Genomic DNA, 12,136 nt, shown 5'->3' with positions numbered 1-12,136 from the left:
ACACGACGTGTGTGTGTGTGTGTGTGTGTGTGTGTGTATCTAGGGAATAAATGTCATACCTTGGCGACAGCGGGAAGGAAGGGGTTATAGAAAGGGGGAACCAATCTCGGGGATCTACATGTAACCTCCTTTCTGCAGGATGGGCAACAGGATAGTGGGTGAGGGGAGTGTAGGATAGGATAGAGTAATAATTTATAAGTTATTAAGGGTTTGTGAGGGAGGTGGGAGTGGGAAGGGAGGGGGAGGGAAAAAGGAAAATGAGGAGCTGATTCCAGGAACCCAAGCGGAAGGCGAATTTTGAGAACGATGAGGGCAACAAATGTATAAATGTGCTTTACTCAATTGATGTATGTATGGATTGTGATAAGAGTTGTATGAGCTCCAATAAAATGATTTATAAAAAAGAAACACACACACACACAACCACATCAAAGATTCTGCGTTGATGACTGGCTGGCATCTGTCTCTCTCCCAGTCCACAGGACCATCTTACAGAATTAATGTGTCTTCAAATGTCCAATTCCTGACAGGGACTGGGTACCCAGTGAAGACGGTAAGCATGGGTTTATTTGCTCACTGAAGAACTCACAGCCTGTGCTGATAGAAGCAGAAATCCGAGTGATTTGATGTGAGAAGACATAGTCCACTGGCTTGGAGTTGGAGGAAAAGGGCTATTCACCAAGAAAGGCAGGAGGCCACCCTCATTCGCTGCCACCAAAGTGGTTCCACTTGTCACCACCCTGTAGGACGACGGGGTCAACCTGCCCCGCGTGTTTGCAAGATTGTAACTCTCTGCAGGAGTAGAAAGCCTCATCTCTCTCCTGTGGACCTGCTGCCCACCAAGCCACCCGGTGGTCTCTAGAAGCTGAAAAAGGAAGGGCTTTCCCACAAAATTTATACTGAAAGCCAACCTCATTACTCCTTTAATCTCCAGACTGAAGGAAAAGGAATCTGTGAGGCTTTTAACTACGAAATTTGTAACAATTTGTTACATTCTTCATAGAAAGCTAATATATGCACTAAACAAGTACAATCGCCCTTATAAAAGTTCTTTATCTTCCCTTATTAAATTCCAGCTCCCAGTATTAATTTGTTTATACTTCTCTAATAACCACGAATCATTTGTTATAGTTTGTATTGCATTAATACTAAATTTTTTTAGCGAGGAGGCATTTTGTTCTTAGTTTTTATACCTGCTCCAATAGCCAGCAATAGCAATAGCTAATAGCCATTCAATAAATACGTAGTGAAAGAGTGTTAAATTCTTATTTAAAGACTAATTCTTTTGTAGAGCATAATTTCCTTTGTCAGAGTGTGAAGTCATTCTTTCCAAATAGTAGCTACTTTAAAACTAAAGTAAAATAGAAACAAAAAATGAAGAAAGGAAAACTTCCCTTAAAACTTAACTGAAAAGGCCTTTTATAGTAACTTTTAAAGCAACTATAAAATCTTTATTCCTATAAGAGAACTGAAGGCAATATTAGCCTTGTGTTTTACATTAAATTTGATCGTGGGTTGTGGATACTTGACAAAATAAAGGGCAATCGCATATGCATTTTGCTACTGCTATTGTGGTTAAAGAGAGCTTTCTGGCATAGTGGGTCTTGCATTGGCTTGGTAATCAAAAGGTCAGCATTTCAAATCCACCGGCCTGTGTGAACCAGAAAGATCAGGTTTTCTACTCCCCTAAAGATTTCGAGCCTCGGAACCCCCCTGGAGCAGGTCCCCTCTATTGTATGGAGCTGCTTTGAGTCGGAATGAACTAGATGGCAGTGTGTTTAGAGCTGTTAAAACATTTTTGTCTAGACCAAGAGTGCTTTTCAAGTGTGGCCCCAAAGGGTTTCTGCCCTGTTAGCCAGCCAAACTCTTTCTCTTTCTGTTTGAAAAGCTACTATGGGCCAGCTTTGTTTTTCTGTTTGAGTTCTTCAGTTAATATATTCTTGATCAAATATGCTTAAAATATATAATGCTGTGGATTGAATTGTGTCCACCTAAAATGTGTATTAAAATCCTGATCTCTGAACCATAAGTATGACCTATTTGGAAATAGGCTTTATTTATCAAAGAGATCATACGAGAGTCATGCTGGACCTAAATCTAATCAATTTTGAGTTATATCAGAGCAGAATAAAAATAGAAAGACACACACACGTACACATATGGAAGAGGAGAAGAAGATATCCGGCTGAGCTAGGTGCATTTAAAAGTCTCGGAATCCAATGTTTGCTGGAAGCAATTAGAAACTCATATAGACCGGGAAAGAACTTGTGTTAGAGTCATACCTGGAATTCAGCTGCCAGTGTCCTAAACTGTGGAAACTGAAAGTCTAGTCTTTGCTGCTACCTGACTTATGATATTCAAGGTACCACTATTGTAACTAAGACAGTTAATGCCAATAATTTTGTTTTATAGTTGTCAAATATTCTGTGGTACATTTAGATATTTTAAAGTTCTTATTTATAGCAGAATTTGAAAGATTTGTGAACCAGATTGCCTGTATGTGTGTTGGCTCCATTTAGTTTAAAATCACACTTTAAGTTATCAAATCAGTTGAGTTTCTGTAATTTATGTTCACTTTAGATTCCTCATAGTGACAACTGATGGATAGCCCTTGAGTGATTTTTTATTACAAGACAAGATTGAATATGACTTGAAAATCAGTATTTTTATCAAGTCTGCACAATACCTTTTTTAAATTTGAAAATTTTGTTTAATTTTTCTATTTCTAATACCAGTTGACAGTAATTATCTTAAGGTACTTAAAGAATAAGCCATGATACTGTATCATATGATGGATGAGATCATTTAATGGACTAATTATTATTATTATTGTCATTTTTCCCTTTACTATGGCTCTGTGACAACCATACTCATTGATGTGACTAATAACATCAACAATAAATATATATTTCCATTATATAATAGAGGCGCTGTAAAGGAGAAACAAGATACTAAGTGTTCATGCCAATAAGCATTTGTGACAGTCACTATCAATTGAGCTAGTGGTTAGGATGAAAGCTATTGTTTCTAAGGAATCTTGCTAATAGGGTGAAGTAAAAGCAATTACACAGCAGTCACATGTAGTGTGCATCTTTCCTGAATAATTAAGGATACACTTGTTTTTATAGGTACAGGTAAAGTGCTATGGGTGATAACTAAATTTATTTTAGTTTGGTAAAAGAAACAGCCAGATTGGCAATATATATTCTCGCTGTTTAATACATTTTTTAACAGGCAAAATGGTAAAATATCTTCAGAAGAATGAGTACTGTTTTGAGTTTTACTGCTCTATAATTTTATAAACTGTAAACTTTAAAATCTGTGAAAGAGATTGAAGAGGAAAGTTTCAATATTTCTAGGGAAAAATACACCCATTTTAGTAGTTGTGTTAGGCAGGGTTCAATAAAGAAGCAGAACCAGTGACATAGATATATGATAGGTAGATAGATAGAAAGAAATATAGAAAGAAAAATTTATATCAAGGAAATGACTCACACAGTGTAGAAGTGGAAAATCCAGTTGACTCAAGTTCGTAGACCCAATGCTAAGCTAGAGACTTTTGATTACTCATATCGTTGCAAGTGATGATGATGAACCAGGAAGTAGGAAGATGAAGTAATCACAGTCTGTTGGATGTCAGCAGGTGAGGCTTGTGCTTGCAGAGGCAAGTAAATCCAAAGTTGGTAGATCAGATAAGAGATCAAATGGCACATCACTCATAGCTCCTGGGTTCATCAGGCAATATGGCAGACCCTTGCCTAAAGTCCAAAGAACCCAAGAGCAACAGATAAAATGCAAGATGTAGGCTCAGCAGAAAAAATGAATGTGCTTAGCATAGCTTCTATTTATATATCAAGTAGACTATACCCCTGAGGAAACAACATTTGGTCCTGTAACCCAAGTCAGGGGTTGCAATCTACTCTCATCTCATAGCTACTTTGCTGCTCACTGCAGATCTCATAATAGAGTTGATTACATTATGTTAGGTAACATGGAAAAGCCTTACTGCCAAATCATGGTGCAGCCAAGTCGACACAAAACCTAACAGTAGTCATAGTCCTTGAAGATTTTCCTTGAAGATTTTCAGGACACAAGAAAACAGATGCACTACAATGTTCCAAACACTATTATAAATAATCTACATATATCATCACAATTTATTCTCACAATAATTTTTTAGGGCAGTGGGCTTTTCTTGTTACTGGATGTAATCAAGTTGGCTCTGATTTGTAAAGACCCTGTGTACTGTCAGCCCTGTGGACCAATGGGTTTTATGTCCATGAACTCTAGAAATCAGTGATCAATCACATAAAGCAAAAGAAATAAAAAGGAGGAGCAGAAAAATAAAAACAAATAAATGATCAAAACAATCCCTCAAAAGCTAAGAGGGAGTTTAAAGTTCTATGCTTATTAGTAGTAGTATTTATGCTATATTATATAAGTAAGCTAGTGATGATTTGAAGAATACAGGAAGATGTGCATGGGTTATATGTAAGCACTATGCCATTTTATATCAGGAACTTGAACAGCCACAGCTTTTTGCATCTGCAGGTATACTGTAACCAATCCATGGAGGGGGAGGACACTGAATGAGAACTGGACAACAGAAGGACACATTTCTGGGTCCTGCACTATTCCTACATCACTGCTATGTTTGACCCCATTGTTTCTGCCATTGTGACAGTCCATCTTGCTGAGGGACTACCTCTGTTTTGCTGCATCTCTACTTTACCACGCATGATACCCTTCTCCAGGGACTGGTCTCTCTTGAAAACATGTCTAGGACGAGTCAACCAGGGTGCCCTATAGCACTGAGGAAACACACAACATTCCTCTAGTGCTTTAATGCTTCCTCCCTTCCCACTGTCATGACCCCAACTCTACCTACTAATCTGGCTAGACCAGAGTGTGTTCACTGGTATAGATAAGTGTTTTCAAGACATGGAATCCAGGACAGATAAATCTCACAGAGACATTAATGGGAGTATCAATACCATGAGGCTAGGGGGAAGGTTGGGGGAGAATGGGGAGAAAGGGGAATAATCACAACAATCAACATATAACACCCCCCGGGGGTGGGGATAAACAACAGAAACATGGGTAGTAGATGGTGTAAGATATGAAAAGAATAATAATTTATAATTTATGAAAGGGTTCACCGGGGTTGAAGGTTGGGGGAGGAAGAGAAAGAAAACTAGCTGATACCAAGAGCTCAAGTAGAAAGAAAATGTTTTGAAAATGTTGATGGCAACATATGTACAAAATGCTTGATACAATTGATGTATGGTTTGCTATAAGAGCTGTAAGAGAACCCAATAGAGTGATAAAAAAGAAGAGTAACCTTGAAAAAAACAAAGTACATGAGACAAAGTCTAGCCATCCTTGACTCAAAGGAGCATTCTGGCTGTACTTCTTCCAAGACAGATTTATTGGTTCTTTTGGCAGTCGATGATTCTTTCAGTCTTCTTTGGTGGGGTTGGTAGTGGATCCAGGTAAAATAAAATCTATTACAATTTCCCTATTTTCTTGTGATGGTTTGTGTGCCCATCAATATTTTGCCCACATTATTTTCAATATTGCCCCTTGAGGCTTGAGTATTTTTTTCTGCTTCAGAAAATCTGAATGAATGTTTCTTTACCCTTGATTTCTATATACAGCTCTTTAACATTTTGCTATAATACTCTGCTTTTTCTTTTGTATTTTCTCTTTGGAATCTCTGTTTAGCTCATGTCCTCCAGTTAGTTTAGCGAGTCTATAGCCAGGAGCAAGTATGGAGGCATTTTCTTAACTTCCATTTGTTCTTTTCTTTCTTTGCTCGTTAGTGATTATTTCCTTCCTTTCTGTAGTATGTCCTCAATGTTTATTTGGTCATCAGTCAAGATTACTCATCATGTCAGAGTTATTTTGTGTCTGGACATGAAATTCAGGTAGGATATATTAAGGGCTCTGTTTGGTTATCTAGATTTATTTTGATTTTCATTAGCTTCAACTAGAACTTGCATGTGAACTATGTGTGGTCTCTGTTGTAGTAGGCCTGTGGCTTTGTTTGGACGGATGTATTAAGATTTTCTATGGTCTCTTGTGACAGATAGAACTGATTTTATTTTGTGTATTCCATGTGTATCTGGTGTGGTCCATATGTATGGTCATCACTCATGTATTTGAAAAGAAGTTTCCAATGTTTTATGTCATTCATTTTGAAAAAATCCTATCATGCAATTTCTGGCCTTGTTCCTACCACTAACATGATGTTTGCTACTTACTGATCTTTTTATTTCCACTTTTTCATTCCAGCCATCAATGATTATTAATGCATCTTGATTGCATGTTTGATTAATTTCAGACGGCAGAACTTGATAAAAACTTCCAACTGCTTCACCTTTAACATTAGTGGTCGGCGCATTCATTTGAGTAGTGGTATCTTACCTCATTGCCTGCAGGTGTATGAGCATTGTCCTGTGACTACCATGGCTGTACTTCAAACAGATCTTGACGTGTTCAGTTTGACCATGATTGTGGTACAATTCTGCTTCAATTTTGCATCCCAGGCACAGTAGACCATGAGACTGTATGATTGAAAATACTCATTATCAGTTCATTTAAGCTTAGACTATTGATCGTTAAGAATGCTCTTTTATCTTTTGACAAGTTCTAGTTTTCCCGGATTCATACATTCTATTTCCCACCTTCCAATTGCTCATGGATTTTAGAAGAGATTTTTTTTGTTATTTTGAGTTGTGCCACATCAGGGAATGGCCCCAAGGCTGTCCTCCATCCTATTGTTTGTTATGTGTGGCTGAGCTGTGAGGAAGCATCTCTTCCCCAGTTACATGGTTAATGCTTTTCAACCTGAGAAATGTATCTTCTGACAAAACATCAGACAATGCTGTACTGCTTATTATATGTTTCAATTGGTCACATTTTCAGAGTAGACCATTATATCTTACTTCCTCGTCTGTCTCAGTCTAGAAGCTCTATTGAAACCTTCCACCATGTATGATCCAATTGGCAGTAGAAATAAAAGTGGCATAGCTGTCAGAATCCCAACAACAATGATATTTTGGGACTCCAAAGTGACCAAAGGAACATATTTTAAAGACGTTTTAGGAAAATAAAATATTGCATGAGCTAGCCAGACAAGCTGGATTATATGATTGGAAGATTGAAAATGAGGAGGAATTGAAGCACTTGCTGATAAAAATTAAGGACTGTAGCCTTCATTACGGATTGCAATTCAATGTAAGGCAGACCAAAATCCTCACAGCTGGATGAATTGTTAACATCATGGTAAATGGGGGAAAGGTCAAAGTTGCCGAGGATTGATTTGACTTTGATCCATAATCAGTTCTCATGGCAGCAGCAATCAAGAAATCAAAAGATGTGTTACACAAGGCAAATCTGCTACACAGACCTCTTTAGAATATTGAACAAGGATGTTACTTTGAGGACTGACCCAAGCCATGATTGTCCATTGCCTCATATGCATGTGAGAGTTGGACAATGAATAAGGAAGCCCATAGAAGAGCAGATGCATTTGAAATATGGTACTTAAGAATACTGCTGAAAGTGTCATGGACTCCAAGCCAGTCAAACAGATCAGTCTTGGAAGAAGTAAGGCCAGATGAGAGGCAAAGATGGCAAGTCAAGTCTTGCAAACTGTGGCCATGTTGTCAGAAGAGGTACATCCCTGGAGAAGAACATCTTTTTTAGTAAAGTAGAGGGGTGGCTAGAAAGAGGAAGACCTTTAAGAAGATGGCGTGACGCAGTGGCGGAGTCAATGCGCTCAGGCAGAGGAACAATGGTGAGGATGACGCAGGACCTTGCAGTGCCTCATTCTGTTGCTCTGGGTTGGAGCTGACTTGATGTCACCTAATGGCAACATTAGCAAGTTAAAGGCTAAACAATCTATCAGTAATTTATTTTCCAATAGCATTATTCACCTGTTCATTCTTTGTGGCTGTAAAAAGCTTTCTTGAATAATCGTTTTTTGCACTGGAAAATCTTTCGCCATATACCCTCAGCCTTGATTTTGCTCTTTCAGTCTTTTTTATTCCTCAAACTGCAGAATATTGAAAGAGAGTACAATTCAATCCTCGTGGATACTGTGGTACTAATGTTTTTTGCCATGGCGACACACCTGTGAAAAGATATGGGTAATGTCTAACCTGTCAATCAAGTCATAGACTAATGATTTCTCTTTGACAATGTGTCCTATTTATAAGAGACCCTGTGGATACCACATCCCTCTCTCTTGCCCATCTCCTTCCTGCTTCTGAGGCTGGTGGCCCATGTAAATGTTAATGTAACACTATTAGGATACAGGTTCTGTATCATTCATTTCATCTATTTAAAGTGTATGATAAAATGTATTTTAGTATATCGAAAAGTTATGCAGATGTTGTCATGGTAAAGTTTATCATATTTTCAGCCAATGCAGAAGTCATTTTCCATTTTGCCCAAGCATTTTCTCCTCACCTCAGGCAACTACCTATCTGTTCCTTAATTTTTTATGAGATTTTCCCATTTTAGATATTTCATATAGACATACATTTTTGGTGTCTGACTTCTTTCATTTAACATAAAGTTTATGATTCCCCCATGTGTAGCAAGAATGAGTACTTGATTATTTTTTATTGCTAAATAATATTCTGCACTGTGCACATAGCATATTTTATCTGTCCATACCTTTGGGGATAGGTATTTTGGCTATTTCCACTCTTTTTGGTGCTATCAACGATGCTGCTTCAACACTTCTGCACACATTTTGTGTGGAAATCCATTTCTTTCTCTTGGTCTATAGCTGGAGGTCGACTTTCTGGGAAACATGATCGCTCTATCTTGAACGTTTTTTGAAGAACTCCGAGGATGTTTCTAAATTGGTTTCAACATTTTCCGTTCTCCTCAGCAGTGTATGTATGAGAGCCAAATTTCTTCCCATCTTTGCCAACACTGATTACCTACCCTTTCTATTATAGAGCTTCTGTTTAGTGGGAAAGGGTCCTGCTAACCTCAGGGTCAGTTGTTTGAAACCACCAGCTGCTTTATGAGGGAAAGATGAGACTTTCTACTTCCGTAAAGATTTACAATCCGAGGGACCCACAGGGAAGTTTCACCCTATCCTTTAGGGTCACCATGAGTTGGAATCTCCTAGATGGCAGTGGAGGAGTTGTGAAATGGAATGTGATTTACATATATCCCTGATGACTCGTGATTTGGAGACTATTTTCATGTAATTATTAACCTTGTTGTATGCTCATTTAAGAAGTACCTATTCAAATACGGTTTGTTTTAAAATTAGGTTATTTTTCATTTTTACCAAGAACTTGTAATAGTTTTGGCATACTCTAGTTACAAATTCCTTATCAGATACAGGATTTGCAAATATGTTCTTCTGTCCTGTGGGTTATATTTTCATTTATTTGGTGGCACCCTTTAAAAATAACATTTTTTTAAAGTTTGATCAGGCCTAATTTTATCTATATTTTTATTTTGTTGTTTTTGCTTTTATTACTATAGTGATAAAGCTTTGCCTAATTCAAGTACACTATTAGGATTTACTCCTTTTTTATTTTCCAAGTGATTTATACTTTTAGCTCCTACATATAATTCATTTTGAATTTTTGGTACAGACAGTCTACAAATTGTCATAAACATACAGAAAAATTTAATCCAGGGCTTTAAACTTGCTTTGTCATTGCTGTAGGAGTTAAACAGGAAAAGATCAGACTTTTTATAGCATGCATGACTAGTCAAGGTGACCAGAACAGGAAACATTACAGGTGGAAGCCCTGGAGTGGGAGACTTGGAAGAGGTATAGGGAGGCCTTCTAGAAGAGAACCACACATAGGAAGCATCATTGTCTATTGAGATCTTTGAGTAGGGCACTGCCTTGTTTGAAGCTCTGCTTCAGTGTCATGTCAATACCATCACTTTGAAATCATTGGACCAACCTCTAAGCACAGTACATTCATTACCACAATCACCTTCAGTTGCTATGAATGCAGCTTTTAAAATATTGAAAATGCTTCTAGCTTTTCCTTGCTCTAAGGTTGAATAAGAACTATATACACCTGTTTCAACTGACCTACAAATTCTAAAAGAAGCAATATTAATGGGGTTGCCTGTATACCGCGAGAAAGTGATCCAACTTCATTCTTTTGCACGTGAATATTCAGTTTTTTAAGGATTGATTTTTTATTATTCTGTTTCCCCATTGGATTTTGCACTCTTGTTGGAAAATCAAAAAATATATAAAAGTAAATGTGATTTTTAATTTATCCATATATATATTTGACTATCCTTTTGAGTATGCCACAGATGTGCTAATTAGTGAAACTTGGAACTACATCTCAGTTATCTACTGCTGTCATAATAAAAAATATAAGTGTGTAGCTTTAAAGAGTAGCAATTTATTTTCTCACTATTCCAGAGGTGAAAAATCTAAATTAAGTTCCTGGTTGATGACTTCTGTAGGCCTCCCTTCTGACTTCTGGTAACTGCCAGCCTTCTCTGGTTTTCCTGTGTGCTTCCAATGCATCTGTGCTTCATTCCTTTCTATTTGTGCTCCTGGCTATTCTGTTTGTTATGTAAAACATGACTCCAATGTGATTAGGCTTAGGATCCATGCTATTCTGATATAATCTCACTGACGTAATAAAAGAAAACCTCCTTTTGATGATAGACAATTAGCTGGTGATCAGATTGAATGATGGAATTTTGCAAAACCATCAATTTCTTCATTTCCAGCAACTTAAATGGTTATTATTCATGTAGGCCTCGCCAGATGGAATACACAGGTATCAAATTAACTACATCTGTGGGAAGAGATAATGGATTAAGCTTAATATGAACAGCCAAGATGAGAACAAGTGCTAACTGTATTTATATGTTAGCTCACATTGGCATTGAAAAAACAATGAAAACAAGTCCATGACAGCCAAAATTCAACTGTGAGTATATCCCACCTGAATTTAGGGACCATCTCTAATACAGAATTGACTCATTGAACACTAATGACCTGGTAAACTGTGGGATGGCATCAACAACATCAAACATGAAGAAAGCAAATTTCATTAAAAAGACAGGATAAAGAGAAAAGATCAAAGTGGATGTCAGAAGGGGCTCTGGGACTGGCTCCTGATAGAAGAGTCTCACTCTCAAACTCACTACCATCGAGTCAATGCTGACTCATAGCAATCCCTGTGGATTTCTGAGACTGTAACTATTTATGGGAGTAGAAAGCCCAGTCTTTTTCCTTTGGATCTGCTGGTTACTTTGAACTCTCAACCATGTAGATTACAGCCCATTGCGTAATCACTACACCACCAATGCTCCATTGATAAGAGAATACAAAGTATTATAATTAAATGAGCAAAGACAAGAAATTAGAAAACAAAATGGAAAAATATGCTTAGCATATCTCTATGAAATGGAAAAAACTCACGTCTTGAGTTTTAATATTAAAATATTCTATGGGGGGAAAAAACATCAAAAGAATGAGGAAGGCTCAAGTACTCCCTCAATGCAAGAATGCTTTGTTCTATGAAACAGGCATTTCATGATGCTCACCTTCCCAACGTGACCACTAAAGACAAAGTGGTGCATAAGCAAATGTGAAGAAAGCTGATGGAGCCCAGCTATCAAAAAATATAGCATTTGGGGTCTTAAAGACTTGAAGGTAAACAAATGGCCATCTAGCTGAGAAGCAACAAAGCCCACATGGAAGAAACATACCAGTCTGTGTAATCACAAGGTGTCAAAGGGAACAGTTATCAGGCATGCATCAAAGAACAAAAAAATCAAATCATTGTGAATGTGGGGAGTGCAGTTTGGGGACCCAAGACCCATCTGTAGGCAACTGGACATCCCCTTATAGAAGGGTTGCAGGGAGGAGGCAAGCCAGTCAGGGTGCAGTGTAGCAAGGATGAAACATACAACTTTCCTTTAGTTCCTAAGTGCTTCCTTCCCCCCCTACCCTCCACTATCATGATCCCTATTCTACCTTACAAACCTGGCTAGACCAGAGGATGTACACTGGTACTGATAGGAACTGGAAACACAGGGAATCCAGGACAATGATCCCTTCAGGACCAGTAGTGAGAGTGGCTATACGGGGACGGTGGAGGGAGGGTGGGGT

The sequence above is a fragment of the Tenrec ecaudatus genome, unplaced genomic scaffold (assembly GCF_050624435.1).
Source record: "Tenrec ecaudatus isolate mTenEca1 unplaced genomic scaffold, mTenEca1.hap1 Scaffold_398, whole genome shotgun sequence".
NCBI classification, from domain to species: Eukaryota; Metazoa; Chordata; class Mammalia; order Afrosoricida; family Tenrecidae; genus Tenrec; species Tenrec ecaudatus.
The sequence above is the reverse complement of the archived record's forward strand: the minus strand, read 5'-3'. Positions refer to the sequence as shown.